The sequence below is a fragment of the Bombina bombina genome, chromosome 2, assembly GCF_027579735.1.
Source record: "Bombina bombina isolate aBomBom1 chromosome 2, aBomBom1.pri, whole genome shotgun sequence".
NCBI classification, from domain to species: domain Eukaryota; kingdom Metazoa; phylum Chordata; class Amphibia; order Anura; family Bombinatoridae; genus Bombina; species Bombina bombina.
The window spans coordinates 18406386-18426940 of NC_069500.1; the positions used below are offsets into that span (position 1 = coordinate 18406386).

Here is a 20555-nt window from a genome sequence, read left to right on the forward strand (position 1 = left end):
GCAGCACATTACACTGCCCCTCTGTACACAGATCACACACACTGCAGCACATTACACTACCCCTCTGTACACAGATCACACACACTGCAGCACATTACACTACCCCCTCTGTACACAGATCACACACACTACAGCACATTACACTACCCCTCTGTACACAGATCACACACTGCAGCACATTACACTGCCCCTCTGTACACAGATCACACACTGCAGCACATTACACCGCCCCTCTGTACACAGATCACACACTGCAGCACATTACACTACCCCTCTGTACACAGATCACACACTATAGCACATTACACTACCCCTCTGTACACAGATCACACAAACTGTAGCACATTACACTGCCCCTCTGTACACAGATCACACACTGCAGCACATTACACTGCCCCTCTGTACACAGATCACACACACTACAGCACATTACACTACCCCTCTGTACACAGATCACACACTGCAGCACATTACACTACCCCTCTGTACACAGATCACACACTGCAGCACATTACACTGCCCCTCTGTACACAGATCACACACACTGCAGCACATTACACTACCCCTCTGTACACAGATCACACACACTGCAGCACATTACACTACCCCTCTGTACACAGATCACACACACTACAGCACATTACACTACCCCTCTGTACACAGATCACACACACTACAGCACATTACACTGCCCCTCTGTACACAGATCACACACTGCAGCACATTACACTACCCCTCTGTACACAGATCACACACTACAGCACATTACACTGCCCCTCTGTACACAGATCACACACTACAGCACATTACACTGCCCCTCTGTACACAGATCACACACACTGCAGCACATTACACTACCCCTCTGTACACAGATCACACACTGCAGCACATTACACTACCCCTCTGTACACAGATCACACACTGCAGCACATTACACTGCCCCTCTGTACACAGATCACACACTGCAGCACATTACATTACCCCTCTGTACACAGCTCACACACACTGCAGCACATTACACTGCCCCCTCTGTACACAGATCACACACTGCAGCACATTACACTGCCCCTCTGTACACAGATCACACACTGCAGCACATTACACTACCCCCTCTGTACACAGATCACACACACTGCAGCACATTACACTGACCCCTCTGTACACAGATCACACACACTGGCAGCACATTACACTGCCCCTCTGTACACAGCTCACACACACTGCAGCACATTAACACTGCCCCTCTGTACACAGCTCACCACACTGCAGCACATTACACTGCCCCTCCTGTACACAGATCACACACTGCAGCACATTACACTGCCCCCATGTACACAGATCACACACACTGCAGCACATTACACTACCCTCTGTACACAGATCACACACTGCAGCACATTACACTACCCCTCTGTACACAGATCACACACTGCAGCCCATTACACTGCCCCCTCTGTACACAGATCACACACTACAGCACATTACACTTCCCTCTGTACACAGATCACACACTACAGCACATTACACTTCCCCTCTGTACACAGATCACACTACAGCACATTACACTGCCCCCTCTGTACACAGATCATCACACTACAGCACATTACACTGCCCCTCTGTACACAGATCACACACTGCAGCACATTACACTGCCCCTCTGTACACAGATCACACACTGCAGCACATTACACTGCCCCTCTGTACACAGATCACACACACTGCAGCACATTACACTACCCCTCTGTACACAGCTCACACACTGCAGCACATTACACTACCCCTCTGTACAGAGATCACACACACTGCAGCACATTACACTACCCCTCTGTACACAGATCACACACTGCAGCACATGACACTGCCCCTCTGTACACAGATCACACACACTGCAGCACATTACACTGCCCCTCTGTACACAGCTCACACACTGCAGCACATTACACTACCCCTCTGTACACAGATCACACACACTGCATCACATTACACTACCCCTCTGTACACAGATCACACACACTGCATCACATTACACTGCCCCTCTGTACACAGATCACACACTGCAGCACATTACACTGCCCCCTCTGTACCACAGATCACACACTGCAGACATTACACTGCCCCTCTGTACACAGATCACACACTGCAGCACATTACACTGCCCCCCTCTGTACACAGATCACACACACTGCAGCACATTTACACTGCCCCTCTGTACACAGCTCACACACTGCAGCACATTACACTACCCCTCTGTACACAGATCACACACTGCAGCACATTACACTACCCCTCTGTACACAGATCACACACTGCAGCACATTACACTACCCCTCTGTACACAGATCACACACTGCAGCACATTACACTGTCCCCTCTGTACACAGATCAACACACTGCAGCACATTACACTGCCCCTCTGTACACAGATCACCACCTGCAGCACATTACACTGCCCCTCTGTACACAGATCACACACACTGCAGCACATTACACTGCCCCTCTGTACACAGATCACACACACTGCAGCACATTACACTGCCCCTCTGTACACAGCTCACACACTGCAGCACATTACACTGCCCCTCTGTACACAGATCACACACACTGCAGCACATTACACTGCCCCTCTGTACACAGATCACACACACTGCAGCACATTACACTGCCCCCTCTGTACACAGATCACACACACTGCAGCACATTACACTGCCCCTCTGTACACAGATCACACACACTGCAGCACATTACACTGCCCCCTCTGTACACAGATCACACACACTGCAGCACATTACACTGCCCCTCCTGTACCACAGATCACACACACTGCAGCACATTACACTGCCCCCTCTGTACACAGCTCACACACTGCAGCACATTACACTGCCCCTCTGTACACAGATCACACACAGCAGCACATTACACTACCCCTCTGTACACAGCTCACACACCTGCAGCACATTACACTGCCCCTCTGTACACAGATCACACACTGCAGCACATTACACTACCCCTCTGTACACAGCTCACACACTGCAGCACATTACACTGCCCCACTGTACACAGATCACACACACTGCAGCACATTACACTACCCCCTCTGTACACAGATCACACACACTGCAGCACATTACACTGCCCCTCTGTACACAGATCACACACACTGCAGCACATTACACTGCCCCTCTGTACACAGATCACACACTGCAGCACATTACACTGCCCCTCTGTACACAGATCACACACACTGCAGCACATTACACTGCCCCTCTGTACACAGATCACACACACTGCAGCACATTACACTGCCCCTCTGTACACAGATCACACACTGCAGCACATTACACTGCCCCTCTGTACACAGATCACACACTGCAGCACATTACACTGCCCCTCTGTACACAGATCACACACTGCAGCACATTACACTGCCCCTCTGTACACAGATCACACACTACAGCACATTACACTACCCCTCTGTACACAGATCACACACTGCAGCACATTACACTGCCCCTCTGTACACAGATCACACACACTGCAGCACATTACACTACCCCTCTGTACACAGATCACACACTACAGCACATGACACTACCCCTCTGTACACAGATCACACACTACAGCACATTACACTACCCCTCTGTACACAGATCACACACACTGCAGCACATGACACTACCCCTCTGTACACAGATCACACACTACAGCACATTACACTACCCCTCTGTACACAGATCACACACACTGCAGCACATGACACTACCCCTCTGTACACAGATCACACACTACAGCACATTACACTCCCCCTCTGTACACAGATCACACACACTGCAGCACATTACACTACCCCTCTGTACACAGATCACACACACTGCAGCACATTACACTACCCCTCTGTACACAGATCACACACTGCAGCACATTACACTGCCCCTCTGTACACAGATCACACACTGCAGCACATTACACTGCCCCTCTGTACACAGATCACACACTGCAGCACATTACACTGCCCCTCTGTACACAGATCACACACACTGCAGCACATTACACTACCCCTCTGTACACAGATCACACACACTGCAGCACATTACACTACCCCTCTGTACACAGATCACACACACTGCAGCACATTACACTGCCCCTCTGTACACAGATCACACACTACAGCACATGACACTGCCCCTCTGTAAACAGATCACACACTACAGCACATTACACTGCCCCTCTGTACACAGATCACACACACTGCAGCACATGACACTGCCCCTCTGTAAACAGATCACACACTACAGCACATTACACTGCCCCTCTGTACACAGATCACACACACTGCAGCCCATTACACTGCCCCTCTGTACACAGATCACACACACTGCAGCACATTACACTGCCCCTCTGTACACAGATCACACACTGCAGCACATTACATTACCCCTCTGTACACAGCTCACACACACTGCAGCACATTACACTGCCCCTCTGTACACAGATCACACACTGCAGCACATTACACTACCCCTCTGTACACAGCTCACACACACTGCAGCACATTACACTGCCCCTCTGTACACAGCTCACACACTGCAGCACATTACACTACCCCTCTGTACACAGCTCACACACTGCAGCACATTACACTGCCCCTCTGTACACAGATCACACACTGCAGCACATTACACTACCCCTCTGTACACAGATCACACACTGCAGCACATTACACTACCCCTCTGTACACAGCTCACACACACTGCAGCACATGACACTGCCCCTCTGTACACAGATCACACACTACAGCACATTACACTGCCCCTCTGTACACAGATCACACACTGCAGCACATTACACTACCCTTCTGTACACAGCTCACACACTGCAGCACATTACACTACCCCTCTGTACACAGATCACACACACTGCAGCACATGACACTGCCCCTCTGTACACAGCTCACACACTGCAGCACATTACACTGCCCCTCTGTACACAGCTCACACACACTGCAGCACATTACACTGCCCCTCTGTACACAGATCACACACTACAGCACATTACACTGCCCCTCTGTACACAGCTCACACACACTGCAGCACATGACACTGCCCCTGTGTACACAGATCACACACTACAGCACATTACACTGCCCCTCTGTACACAGATCACACACTGCAGCACATTACACTGCCCCTCTGTACACAGATCACACACTGCAGCACATTACACTGCCCCTCTGTACACAGATCACACACACTGCAGCACATTACACTAACCCTCTGTACACAGATCACACACTACAACACATTACACTACCCCTCTGTACACAGATCACACACTGCAGCACATTACACTGCCCCTCTGTACACAGATCACACACACTGCAGCACATTACACTACCCCTCTGTACACAGATCACACACACTGCAGCACATTACACTACCCCTCTGTACACAGATCACACACACTGCAGCACATTACACTACCCCTCTGTACACAGATCACACACACTGCAGCACATTACACTGCCCCTCTGTACACAGATCACACACTGCAGCACATTACATTACCCCTCTTTACACAGATCACACACTGCAGCACATTACACTGCCCCTCTGTACACAGATCACACACTGCAGCACATTACACTGCCCCTCTGTACACAGATCACACACTGCAGCACATTACACTACCCCTCTGTACAAAGATCACACACACTGCAGCACATTACACTGCCCCTCTGTACACAGATCGCACACACTGCAGCACATTACACTACCCCTCTGTACACAGATCACACACACTGCAGCACATTACACTACCCCTCTGTACACAGATCACACACACTGCAGCACATTACACTACCCCTCTGTACACAGATCACACACACTGCAGCACATTACACTACCCCTCTGTACACAGATCACACACACTGCAGCACATTACACTGCCCCTCTGTACACAGATCACACACTGCAGCACATTACACTACCCCTCTGTACACAGATCACTCACTACAGCACATTACACTGCCCCTCTGTACACAGATCACACACTGCAGCACATTACACTGCCCCTCTGTACACAGATCACACACTGCAGCACATTACACTGCCCCTCTGTACACAGCTCACACACACTGCAGCACATTACACTGCCCCTCTGTACACAGATCACACACTGCAGGACATTACACTACCCCTCTGTACACAGATCACACACTACAGCACATTACACTGCCCCTCTGTACACAGCTCACACACACTGCAGCACATTACACTGCCCCTCTGTACACAGATCACACACTGCAGCACATTACATTACCCCTCTGTACACAGCTCACACACACTGCAGCACATTACACTACCCCTCTGTACACAGCTCACACACACTGCAGCACATTACACTGCCCCTCTGTACACAGCTCACACACTGCAGCACATTACACTGCCCCTCTGTACACAGATCACACACTGCAGCACATTACACTGCCCCTCTGTACACAGATCACACACACTGCAGCACATTACACTGCCCCTCTGTACACAGATCACACACTGCAGCACATTACACTGCCCCTCTGTACACAGATCACACACTACAGCACATTACACTGCCCCTCTGTACACAGATCACACACTACAGCACATTACACTACCCCTCTGTACACAGATCACACACACTACAGCACATTACACTGCCCCTCTGTACACAGATCACACACTGCAGCACATTACACTGCCCCTCTGTACACAGATCACACACTACAGCACATTACACTGCCCCTCTGTACACAGATCACACACACTGCAGCACATTACACTGCCCCTCTGTACACAGATCACACACTGCAGCACATTACACTACCCCTCTGTACACAGCTCACACACTGCAGCACATTACACTACCCCTCTGTACAGAGATCACACACACTGCAGCACATTACACTACCCCTCTGTACACAGATCACACACACTGCAGCACGTGACACTGCCCCTCTGTACACAGATCACACACACTGCAGCACATTACACTACCCCTCTGTACACAGCTCACACACTGCAGCACATTACACTACCCCTCTGTACACAGATCACACACACTGCAGCACATTACACTGCCCCTCTGTACACAGATCACACACTGCAGCACATTACACTGCCCCTCTGTACACAGATCACACACTACAGCACATTACACTGCCCCTCTGTACACAGATCACACACACTGCAGCACATTACACTGCCCCTCTGTACACAGATCACACACTGCAGCACATTACACTACCACTCTGTACACAGATCACACACTGCAGCACATTACACTACCCCTCTGTACACAGATCACACACTGCAGCACATTACACTACCCCTCTGTACACAGATCACACACTGCAGCACATTACACTCCCCCTCTGTACACAGATCACACACTGCAGCACATTACACTCCCCCTCTGTACACAGATCACACACTGCAGCACATTACACTGCCCCTCTGTACACAGATCACACACACTGCAGCACATTACACTACCCCTCTGTACACAGATCACACACACTGCAGCACATTACACTACCCCTCTGTACACAGATCACACACTGCAGCACATTACACTGTCCCTCTGTACACAGATCACACACTGCAGCACATTACACTGCCCCTCTGTACACAGATCACACACTACAGCACATTACACTGCCCCTCTGTACACAGCTCACACACACTGCAGCACATTACACTGCCCCTCTGTACACAGATCACACACACTGCAGCACATTACATTACCCCTCTGTACACAGATCACACACACTGCAGCACATTACACTGCCCCTCTGTACACAGATCACACACACTGCAGCACATTACACTGCCCCTCTGTACACAGATCACACACACTGCAGCACATGACACTGCCCCTCTGTACACAGCTCACACACTGCAGCACTTTACACTGCCCCTCTGTACACAGCTCACACACTGCAGCACATTACACTACCCCTCTGTACACAGCTCACACACTGCAGCACATTACACTGCCCCTCTGTACACAGATCACACACACTGCAGCACATTACACTACCCCTCTGTACACAGCTCACACACTGCAGCACATTACACTGCCCCTCTGTACACAGATCACACACTGCAGCACATTACACTGCCCCTCTGTACACAGATCACACACTACAGCACATTACACTACCCCGCTGTACACAGATCACACACTGCAGCACATGACACTGCCCCTCTGTACACAGATCACACACACTGCAGCACATTACACTGCCCCTCTGTACACAGATCACACACTATAGCACATTACACTACCCCTCTGTACACAGATCACACACTACAGCACATTACACTACCCCTCTGTACACAGCTCACACACTGCAGCACATTACACTGCCCCTCTGTACACAGATCACACACACTGCAGCACATTACACTGCCCCTCTGTACACAGATCACACACTGCAGCACATTACACTGCCCCTCTGTACACAGATCACACACTACAGCACATTACACTGCCCCTCTGTACACAGATCACACACTGCAGCACATTACACTGCCCCTCTGTACACAGATCACACACACTGCAGCACATTACACTGCCCCTCTGTACACAGATCACACACTGCAGCACATTACACTGCCCCTCTGTACACAGATCACACACACTGCAGCACATTACACTGCCCCTCTGTACACAGATCACACACTGCAGCACATTACACTCCCCCTCTGTACACAGATCACACACTACAGCACATTACACTACCCCTCTGTACACAGATCACACACTGCAGCACATTACACTACCCCCCTCTGTACACAGATCACACACACTGCAGCACATTACACTGCCCCTCTGTACACAGATCACACACTGCAGCACATTACACTGCCCCTCTGTACACAGCTCACACACTGCAGCACATTACACTGCCCCTCTGTACACAGATCACACACTGCAGCACATGACACTGCCCCTCTGTACACAGATCACACACACTGCAGCACATTACACTGCCCCTCTGTACACAGATCACACACTGCAGCACATTACACTGCCCCCTCTGTACACAGATCACACACACTGCAGCACATTACACTAACCCTCTGTACACAGATCACACACTGCAGCACATTACACTGCCCCTCTGTACACAGATCACACACACTACAGCGCATTACACTACCCCTCTGTACACAGATCACACACTGCAGCACATTACACTACCCCTCTGTACACAGATCACACACACTGCAGCACATTACACTACCCCTCTGTACACAGATCACACACTGCAGCACATTACACTACCCCCTCTGTACACAGATCAACACACACTTACAGCACATTACACTACCCCTCTGTACACAGATCACACACTGCAGCACATTACACTGCCCCTCTGTACACAGATCACACACACTGCAGCACATTACACTGCCCCTCTGTACACAGATCACACACACTGCAGCACATTACACTGCCCCTCTGTACACAGAATCACACACTGCAGCACATTTACACTACCCCTCTGTACACAGATCACACACTGCAGCACATTACACTGCCCCTCTGTACACAGATCACACACTGCAGCACATTACACCGCCCCTCTGTACACAGATCACACACTGCAGCACATTACACTACCCCTCTGTACACAGATCACACACTACAGCACATTACACTACCCCTCTGTACACAGATCACACACTGCAGCACATTACACTGCCCCTCTGTACACAGATCACACACTGCAGCACATTACACTGCCCCCTCTGTACACAGATCTCACACACTGCAGCACATTACACTGCCCCTCTGTACACAGATCACACACTGCAGCACATTACACTGCCCCCCTCTGTACACAGATCACACACACTGCAGCACATTACACTACCCCTCTGTACACAGATCACACACTGCAGCACATTACACTGCCCCTCTGTACACAGATCACACACACTGCAGCACATTACACTGCCCCTCTGTACACAGATCACACACTGCAGCACATTACACTGCCCCTCTGTACACAGATCACACACCACTGCAGCACATTACACTGCCCCTCTGTACACAGATCCACACACTGCAGCACCATTTACACTCCCCCTCTGTACACAGATCACACACTACAGCACATTACACTACCCCTCTGTACACAGACTCACACACTGCAGCACATTACACTACCCCTCTGTACACAGATCACACACACTGCAGCACATTACACTGCCCCTCTGTACACAGATCACACACTGCAGCACATTACCACTGCCCCTCTGTACACAGCTCACACACTGCAGCACATTACACTCCCCCTCTGTACACAGATCACACACTGCAGCACATGACACTGCCCCTCTGTACACAGATCACACACACTGCAGCACATTACACTGCCCCTCTGTACACAGATCACACACACACTGCAGCACATTACACTGCCCCTCTGTACACAGATCACACACTGCAGCACATGACACTGCCCCTATGTACACAAGACTACACACACTGCAGCACATCTACACTACCCCTCTGTACACAGATCACACACACTACAGCACATTACACTGCCCCTCTGTACACAGATCACACACTGCATGCACATTACACTGCCCCTCTGTACCTCAGATCACACACTACTGCACATTACACTGCCCCTCTGTACACAGATCACACACACTGCAGCACATTACACTACCCCCTCTGTACACTGCTCACACAACTGCAGCACATTACACTACCCCTCTCTTACAGAGATCACACACACTGCAGCACATTACACTACCCCTCTGTACACAGATCACACACACTGCAAGCACGTGACACTGCCCCTCTGTACACAGATCACACACACTGCAGCACATTTACAACTACCCCCATCTGTACACAGCTCACACACTGCAGCACATTACTCACTACCCCTCTGTACACTAGATCATCACACACTGCAGCACATTACCACTGCCCCCTCTGTACACAGATCTACACACTGCAGCACATTACACTGCCCCTCTGTACACAGATCACCACACTACAGCACATTACACTGCCCCTCTGTACACAGATCACACACACTGCAGCACATTACACTGCCCCTCTGTACACAGATCACACACTGCTGCACATTACACTACCCCTCTGTACACAGATCACCACACTGCAGCACATTACACTTACCCCTCTGTACACAGATCCACACACTGCAGCACATTTACACTACCCCCTCTGTACACAGATCACACACTGCAGCACACTTACACTACACCTCTGTACACAGATCCACACACACTGCAGCACATTACACTACCCCTCTGTACACAGATCACACACTGCAGCACATTACACTGTCCCCTCTGTACACAGATCACACACTGCAGCACATTTACACTGCCCCTCTGTACACAGATCACACCACTGCAGCACATTACACTGCCCCTCTGTACACAGATCACACACACTGCAGCACATTTACACTGCCCCCCTCTGTACACAGATCACACACACTGCAGCAACATTACACTTCCCCTCTGTACACAGATCACACACACTGCAGCACATTACACTGCCCCCTCTGTACACAGATCACACACACTGCAAGCACATTACACTGCCCCTCTGTACACAGATCAACACACTGCAGACATGACACTGCCCCTCCTGTACACAGATCACACACTGCAGCACATTACACTGCCCCCTCTGTACACAGATCACACACACTGCAGCACATTACACTACCCCTCTGTACACAGCTCACACACTGCAGGCACATTACACTGCCCCTCTGTACACAGATCACACACACTGCAGCCACATTACACTACCCCTCTGTACACAGCTCACCACACTGCAGCACATTACACTGCCCCTCCTGTACACAGATCACACACACTGCAGCACATTACACTGCCCCCTCTGTACACAAGATCACACACACTGCAGACATTACACTGCCCCTCTGTACACAGATTCACACACTGCAGCACATTACACTCCCCCTCTTGTACACAGCTCACACACTGCAGCACATTACCACTGCCCCTCTGTACACAGATCCACACACACTGCAGCACATTACACTGCCCCTCTGTACACAGATCACACCACTATAGCACATTACACTACCCCTCTGTACACAGATCACTACACTACAGCACATTACGACTGCCCCTCTGTACACAGCTCACACACTGCAGCACATTACACTGCCCCTCTGTACACAGATCACCACACACTGCAGCACATTACACTGCCCCTCTGTACACCAGATCACACACTGCAGCACATTACACTGCCCCTCTGTACACAGATCACACACACTTCAGCACATTACACTGCCCCTCTGTACACAGATCCACACACTGCAGCACATTTACACTGCCCCTCTGTACACAGATCACACACACTGCAGCACATTACACTGCCCATCTGTACACAGATCACACAACTGCAGCACATTACAACTGCCCCTCTGTACACAGATCACACACACTGCAGACATTACACTGCCCCCTCTGTACACCAGATCACACACTGCAGCACATTACACTCCCCCTCTGTACACAGATCACACACTACAGCACATTACACTACCCCCTCTGTACACAGATCACACACCACTGCAGCACATTACACTGCCCCTCTGTACACAGATCACACACTGCAGCACATTACACTGCCCCCTCTGTACCACAGCTCACACACCTGCAGCACATTACACTGCCCCCTCTGTACACAGATCACACACTGCAGCACATGACACTACCCCTCTGTACACAGATCACACACACTGCAGCACATTACAATGCCCCCTCTGTACACAGATCACACACTGCAGCACATTACACTGCCCCTCTGTACACAGATCACACACCTGCAGCACATTACACTGCCCCTCTGTACACAGATCACACACACTGCAGCACATTACACTGCCCCCTCTGTACACAGATCACACACACTACAGCGCATTACACTACCCCTCCTGTACACAGATCACACACTGCAGCACATTACACTACCCCCTCTGTACACAGATCACACACACTGCAGCACATTACACTACCCCTCTGTACACAGATCACACACTGCAGCACATTACACTACCCCTCTGTACACAGCTCACACACACTGCAGCACATAACACTACCACTCTGTACACAGATCACCACACTGCAGCACATTACACTGCCCCTCTGTACACAGATCACACACACTGCAGACATTACACTGCCCCCTCTGTACACCAGATCACACACACTGCAGCACATTACACTGCCCCTCTGTACAACAGATCACACACACTGCAGCACATTTACACTGCCCCTCTGTACACAGATCACACACTGCAGCACATTACAACTGCCCCTCTGTACACAGATCACACTACTGCAGCACATTACACCGCCCCTCTGTACAACAGATCACACACTGCAGCACATTACACTACCCTCTGTACACAGATCACACACTACAGCACATTACACTACCCCTCTGTACACAGATCACACACCTGCAGCACATTACACTACCCTCTGTACACAGATCACACACTGCAGCACATTACACTGCCCCTCTGTACACAGATCACACACTGCAGCACATTACACTGCCCCTCTGTACACAGATCACACACACTGCAGCACATTACACTGCCCCTCTGTACACAGATCACACACTGCAGCACATTACACTACCCCTCTGTACACAGATCACACACACTGCAGCACATTACACTACCCCTCTGTACACAGATCACACACACTGCAGCACATTACACTGCCCCTCTGTACACAGATCACACACTACAGCACATTACACTACCCCTCTGTACACAGATCACACACACTGCAGCACATTACACTACCCCTCTGTACACAGATCACACACACTGCAGCACATTACACTACCCCTCTGTACACAGATCACACACACTGCAGCACATTACACTGCCCCTCTGTACACAGATCACACACACTGCAGCACATTACACTGCCCCTCTGTACACAGATCACACACTGCAGTACCTGGCACTGCCCCTCTGTACACAGATCACACACTGCAGCACATGACACTGCCCCTCTGTACACAGATCACACACTGCAGCACATTACACTGCCCCTCTGTACACAGATCACACACTGCAGCACATTACATGCCCCTCTGTACACAGATCACACCACACTGCAGCTAATTACACTGCCCCTCTGTACACAGCTCACCCACACTGCCAGCACATTACATTACCCCTCTGTACACAGATCACACTCTGCAGGACAATTACACTGCCCCTCTGTACACAGAATCACACACTTGCAGCACATTACACTGCCCCTCTGTACACAGATCACACACACTGCAGCACATGACACTGCCCCCTCTGTACACAGATCACACACTGCAGCACATTACACTACCCCTCTGTACACAGATCACCACACTGCAGCACATTACACTGCCCCTCTGTACACAGATCACACACACTGCAGCACATTACACTGCCCCTCTGTACACAGATCACACACACTGCAGCACATTACACTAGCCCCTCTGTACACAGATCACACACACTGCAGCACATTACACTATCCCCTCTGTACACAGATCACACATACTGACAGCACATTACACTTGCCCCTCTGTACACAGATCACACACTGCAGCACATTACACTACCCCCTCTGTACACAGATCACACACTTGCAGCACATTACACTACCCCTCTGTACACAGATCACACACACTGCAGCACATTACACTGCCCCTCTGTACACAGATCACACACACGACAGCACATAACACAGCCCCTCTGTACACAGATCACACACACATGCAGCACATTACACTGCCCCTCTGTACACAAGATCACACACTGCAGCACATTACACTGCCCCTCTGTACACAGATCACACACACTGCAGCACATTACACTACCCCCTCTGTAACACAGATCACACACTAGCAGCACATTACACTACCCCTCCTGTACACAGATCACACACTGCAGCACATTACACTACCCCTCTGTACACCAGATCACACACTGCAGCACATTACACTACCCCTCTGTACACAGATCACACACTACAGCACATTACACTGCCCCTCTGTACACAGATCACACACACTGCAGCACATTACACTGCCCCTCTGTACACAGATCACACACTGCAGCACATTACACTGCCCCTCTGTACACAGATCACACACTACAGCACATTACACTGCCCCTCTGTACACAGATCACACACACTGCAGCACATTACACTGCCCCTCTGTACACAGATCACACACACTGCAGCACATTACACTGCCCCCTCTGTACACAGATCACACACTGCAGCACATTACACTGCCCCCTCTGTACACAGATCACACACACTGCAGCACATTACACTACCCCTCTGTACACAGATCACAACACTGCAGCACATTACACTGCCCCCTCTGTACACAGATCATCACACTGCAGCACATTACACTGCCCCTCTGTACACAGATCACACACACTGCAGCACATTACACTGCCCCTCTGTACACAGATCACACACACTGCTGCACATTACACTGCCCCTCTGTACACAGATCACACACACTGCAGCACATTACACTACCCCTCTGTACACAGATCACAAACTGCAGCACATTACACTACCCCTCTGTACACAGATCACACACTACAGCACATTACACTGCCCCTCTGTACACAGATCACACACTGCAGCACATTACACTACCCCTCTGTACACAGATCACAACACACTGCAGCACATTACAACTGCCCCTCTGTACACAGATCACACACTGCAGCACATTACACTGCCCCTCTGTACACAGATCACACACACTGCAGCACATTACACTGCCCCTCTGTACACAGATCACACACTGCAGCACATTACACTACCCCTCTGTACACAGATCACACACACTGCAGCACATTACACTGCCCCTCTGTACACAGATCACACACTGCAGCACATTACACTGCCCTCTGTACACAGATCACACACTGCAGCACATACACTCCCCTCTGTACACAATCACACACACTGCAGCACATTACACTGCCCCTCTGTACACAGATCACACACACTGCAGCACATTACACTGCCCTCTGTACACAGATCACACACTGCAGCACATTACACTGCCCCTCGTACACAGATCACACACCTGCAGCACATTACACTGCCCCTCTGTACACAGATCACACACACTGCAGCACATTACACTGCCCCTCTGTACACAGATCACACACACTGCAGCACATTACACTGCCCCTCTGTACACAATCACACACTGCAGCACATTACACTGCCCCTCTGTACACAGATCACAACACTGCAGCACATTACACTGCCCCTCTGTACACAGATCACACACACTGCAGCACATTACACTGCCCCTCTGTACACAGATCACAAACTGCAGCACATTACACTACCCCTCTGTACACAGATCACACACTACAGCACATTACACTGCCCCTCTGTACACAGATCACACACTGCAGCACATTACACTACCCCTCTGTACACAGATCACACACACTGCAGCACATTACACTGCCCCTCTGTACACAGATCACACACACTGCAGCACATTACACTGCCCCTCTGTACACAGACACACACACTGCAGCACATTACACTGCCCCTCTGTACACAGATCACACACTGCAGCACATTACACTGCCCCTCTGTACACAGATCACACACACTGCAGCACATTACACTATCCCTCTGTACACAGATCACACACACTACAGCACATTACACTGCCCCTCTGTACACAGATCAACACACTGCAGCCAATTACACTGCCCCTCTGTACACAGCTCACACACTGCAGCACATTACCCTACCCCTCTGTACACAGATCACACACTGCAGCACATTACACTACCCCTCTGTACACAGATCACACCACCACTGCAGCACATTACACTGCCCCCTCTGTACATCAGATCACACACTGCCAGCACATTACTACCTGCCCCTCTGTACACAGATCACACACTGCAGCACATTTACACTACCCCTCTGTACACAGATCACCACACACTGCAGCCCATTACACTGCCCCTCTGTACACAGATCACACACTACAGCACATTACACTGCCCCTCTGTACACAGATCACACACTGCAGCACATTACACTACCCCTCTGTACACAGATCACACACTGCAGCACATTACACTGCCCCTCTGTACACAGATCACACACACTGCAGCACATGACAATTACACATCTACACCCGGTGTCCCTGTGTTTCTCACTCACCGTGACCAGAGCTGAAGCAGGAACTTCTCACACTGTTTACAGCTCAGGAAGTGCAGCTTTGTTTGTCTGCAAGTTGCACGGCCTTCTCATTGGCTGAGTGCGCTGAAAGTTAATAGGGGCGGGGTTAGGCGTGAGGCATGCTGGGACATGTAGTTCTGCATTTGCAGTTTGATAGAGCAATTTGAGTTTCTTGCAACGATTTTATCAGCTACATTTTTGAAAACAGAATTTCACCCAGGCATTGTAAGTTAAAGTCTGTCGAGCGGAGCAGATGTATCATAGTGAAACGGTTCAGCTGTCCTAAACGGGCCGTATATGGCAAACATTCAGGGCAATTTTTACAAAAAGTACTTTATTTATAACTGCAGCCTCAGTGACATAAATACATAATAAAATGACTAGTGTCTCTTCAATTATTTATATCTCAGCATTCCCACGTCTGATGCTGGCACCAACACCACACTACGGCTGTGCCACCCTCTCCTATACGCACACACCCTTCTGCCCCTGTCCCCCCCTTCCCTATAGCACACACCCTGCTGCCCCTGTCCCACCCTCTCCTATAGCACCTACACCCTGCTGCCCCTGTCCCTAACCCTCTCCTATAGCACCACTACTTCTGCCCCTGTCCCCAACCTCTCCTATAGCCACACCCCTGATGCCCTGTCCCGACCCTACTCCTATAAGCACACACCTTCTGCCCAGTTGCCACCCTCCTCCTATAGCACACACCCTTCTGCCCCTGTGCCACCCTCCTCCTATAGCACACACCCTTCTGCCCCTGTCCCAACCCTCTCCTATAGCACACACCCTTCTGCCCCTGTCCCACCCTCTCCTATAGCACACACCCTTCTGCCCCTGTCCCACCCTCTCCTATAGCACACACCCTTCTGCCCCTGTCCCAACCCTCTCCTATAGCTCACACCCTTCTGCCCCTGTGCCACCCCTCTCCTATAGCACACACCCTTCTGCCCCTGTCCCACCCTCTCCTATAGCACACACCCTTCTGCCCCTGTCCCACCCCTCTCCTATAGCACACACCCTTCTGCCCCTGTCCCACCCCTCTCCCTATAGCACACACCCTTCTGCCCCTGTCCCACCCTCTCCTATAGCACACACCCTTCTGCCCCTGTGCCACCCCTCTCCTATAGCACACACCCTTCTGCCCCTGTGCCACCCTCTCCTATAGCACACACCCTTCTGCCCCTTGCCACCCCTCTCCTATAGCACACACCCTTCTGCCCCTGTGCCACCCCTCTCCTATAGCACACACCCTTCTGCCCCTGTGCCACCCCTCTCCTATAGCACACACCCTTCTGCCCCTGTGCCACCCCTCTCCTATAGCACACACCCTTCTGCCCCTGTCCCACCCTCTCCTATAGCACACACCCTTCTGCCCCTGTGCCACCCCTCTCCTATAGCACACACCCTTCTGCCCCTGTGCCACCCCTCTCCTATAGCACACACCCTTCTGCCCCTGTGCCACCCCTCTCCTATAGCACACACCCTTCTGCCCCTGTCCCACCCCTCTCCTATAGCACACACCCTTCTGCCCCTGTGCCACCCCTCTCCTATAGCACACACCCTTCTGCCCTGTCCCACCCCTCTCCTATAGCACACACCCTTCTGCCCCTGTGCCACCCTCTCCTATAGCACACACCCTTCTGCCCCTGTGCCACCCCTCTCCTATAGCACACACCCTTCTGCCCCTGTGCCAGCCCTCTCCTATAGCACACACCCTTCTGCCCCTGTGCCACCCCTCTCCTATAGCACACACCCTTCTGCCCCTGTGCCACCCCTCTCCTATAGCACACACCCTTCTGCCCCTGTGCCACCCCTCTCCTATAGCACACACCCTTCTGCCCCTGTGCCACCCCTCTCCTATAGCACACACCCTTCTGCCCCTGTGCCACCCCTCTCCTATAGCACACACCCTTCTGCCCCTGTGCCAGCCCTCTCCTATAGCACACACCCTTCTGCCCCTGTGCCACCCTCTCCTATAGCACACACCCTTCTGCCCCTGTGCCACCCTCTCCTATAGCACACACCCTTCTGCCCTGTGCCACCCCTCTCCTATACACACACCCTTCTGCCCCTGTGCCACCCCTCTCCTATAGCACACACCCTTCTGCCCCTGTGCCACCCCTCTCCTATACAACACACCCTTCTGCCCCTGTGCCACCCCTCTCCTATAGCACACACCCTTCTGCCCCTGTGCCACCCTCTCCTATAGCACACACCCTTCTGCCCCTGTGCCACCCCTCTCCTATAGCACACACCCTTCTCCCCTGTCCACCCTCTCCTATAGCACACATCCTTCTGCCCCTGTGCCCACCCTCTCCTATAGCACACACCCTTCTGCCCCTGTGCCACCCCTCTCCTATAGCACACACCCTTCTGCCCCTGTGCCACCCTCTCCTATAGCACACACCCTTCTGCCCCTGTGCCACCCCTCTCCTATAGCACACACCCTTCTGCCCCTGTGCCACACCTCTCCTATAGCACACAACCATTCCCTTCTGCCCCTGTGCCACCCTCTCCTATAGCACACACCCTTCTGCCCCTGTGCCCCCCTCTCCTATAGCACACACCCTTCTGCCCCTGTGCCACCCCTCTCCTATAGCACACACCCTTCTGCCCCTGTGCCACCCTCTCCTATAGCACACACCCATTCTGCCCCTGTGCCACCCCTCTCCTATAGCACACACCCTTCTGCCCCGTGCCACCCCTCTCCTATAGCACACACCCTTCTGCCCATGTGCCAACCCACCCTATAGCACACACCTTCTGCCCCTGTCCCACCCTCTCCTATAGCACACACCCTTCTGCCCCTGTGCCACCCTCTCCTATAGCACACACCCTTCTGCCCCTGTGCCACCCTCTCCTATAGCACACACCCTTCTGCCCCTGTGCCACCCTCTCCTTAACAACACACCCTTCTGCCCCTGTGCCACCCCTCTCCTATAGCACACACCCTTCTGCCCCTGTGCCACCCCTCTCCTATAGCACACACCCTTCATGCCCCTGTCCACCCCCTCTCCTATAGCACACACCCTTCTGCCCCTGTCCCACCCCTCTCCTATACAACACACCTTCTGCCCCTGTGCCACCCTCTCCTATAGCACACACCCTTCTGCCCCTGTGCCACCCCTCTCCTATAGCACACACCCTTCTGCCCCTGTGCCACCCCTCTCCTATAGCACACACCCTTCTGCCCCTGTGCCACCCTCTCCTATAGCACTG

General features: G+C 51.6%; 1 protein-coding gene across 1 annotated transcript in view; it reads right to left on the reverse strand.

The window, feature by feature from the left end:
* Positions 1 to 17392, reverse strand: part of MYORG (myogenesis regulating glycosidase (putative)) — a 94594-nt gene extending 77202 nt beyond the window's left edge. Inside the window, exon 1 of the mRNA XM_053700974.1 lies at positions 17313 to 17392. The gene's annotated coding sequence lies outside the window, so the exon portion shown is untranslated. The remainder of the gene's footprint in view (positions 1 to 17312) is intronic.
* Positions 17393 to 20555: the final 3163 nt, after the last annotated feature.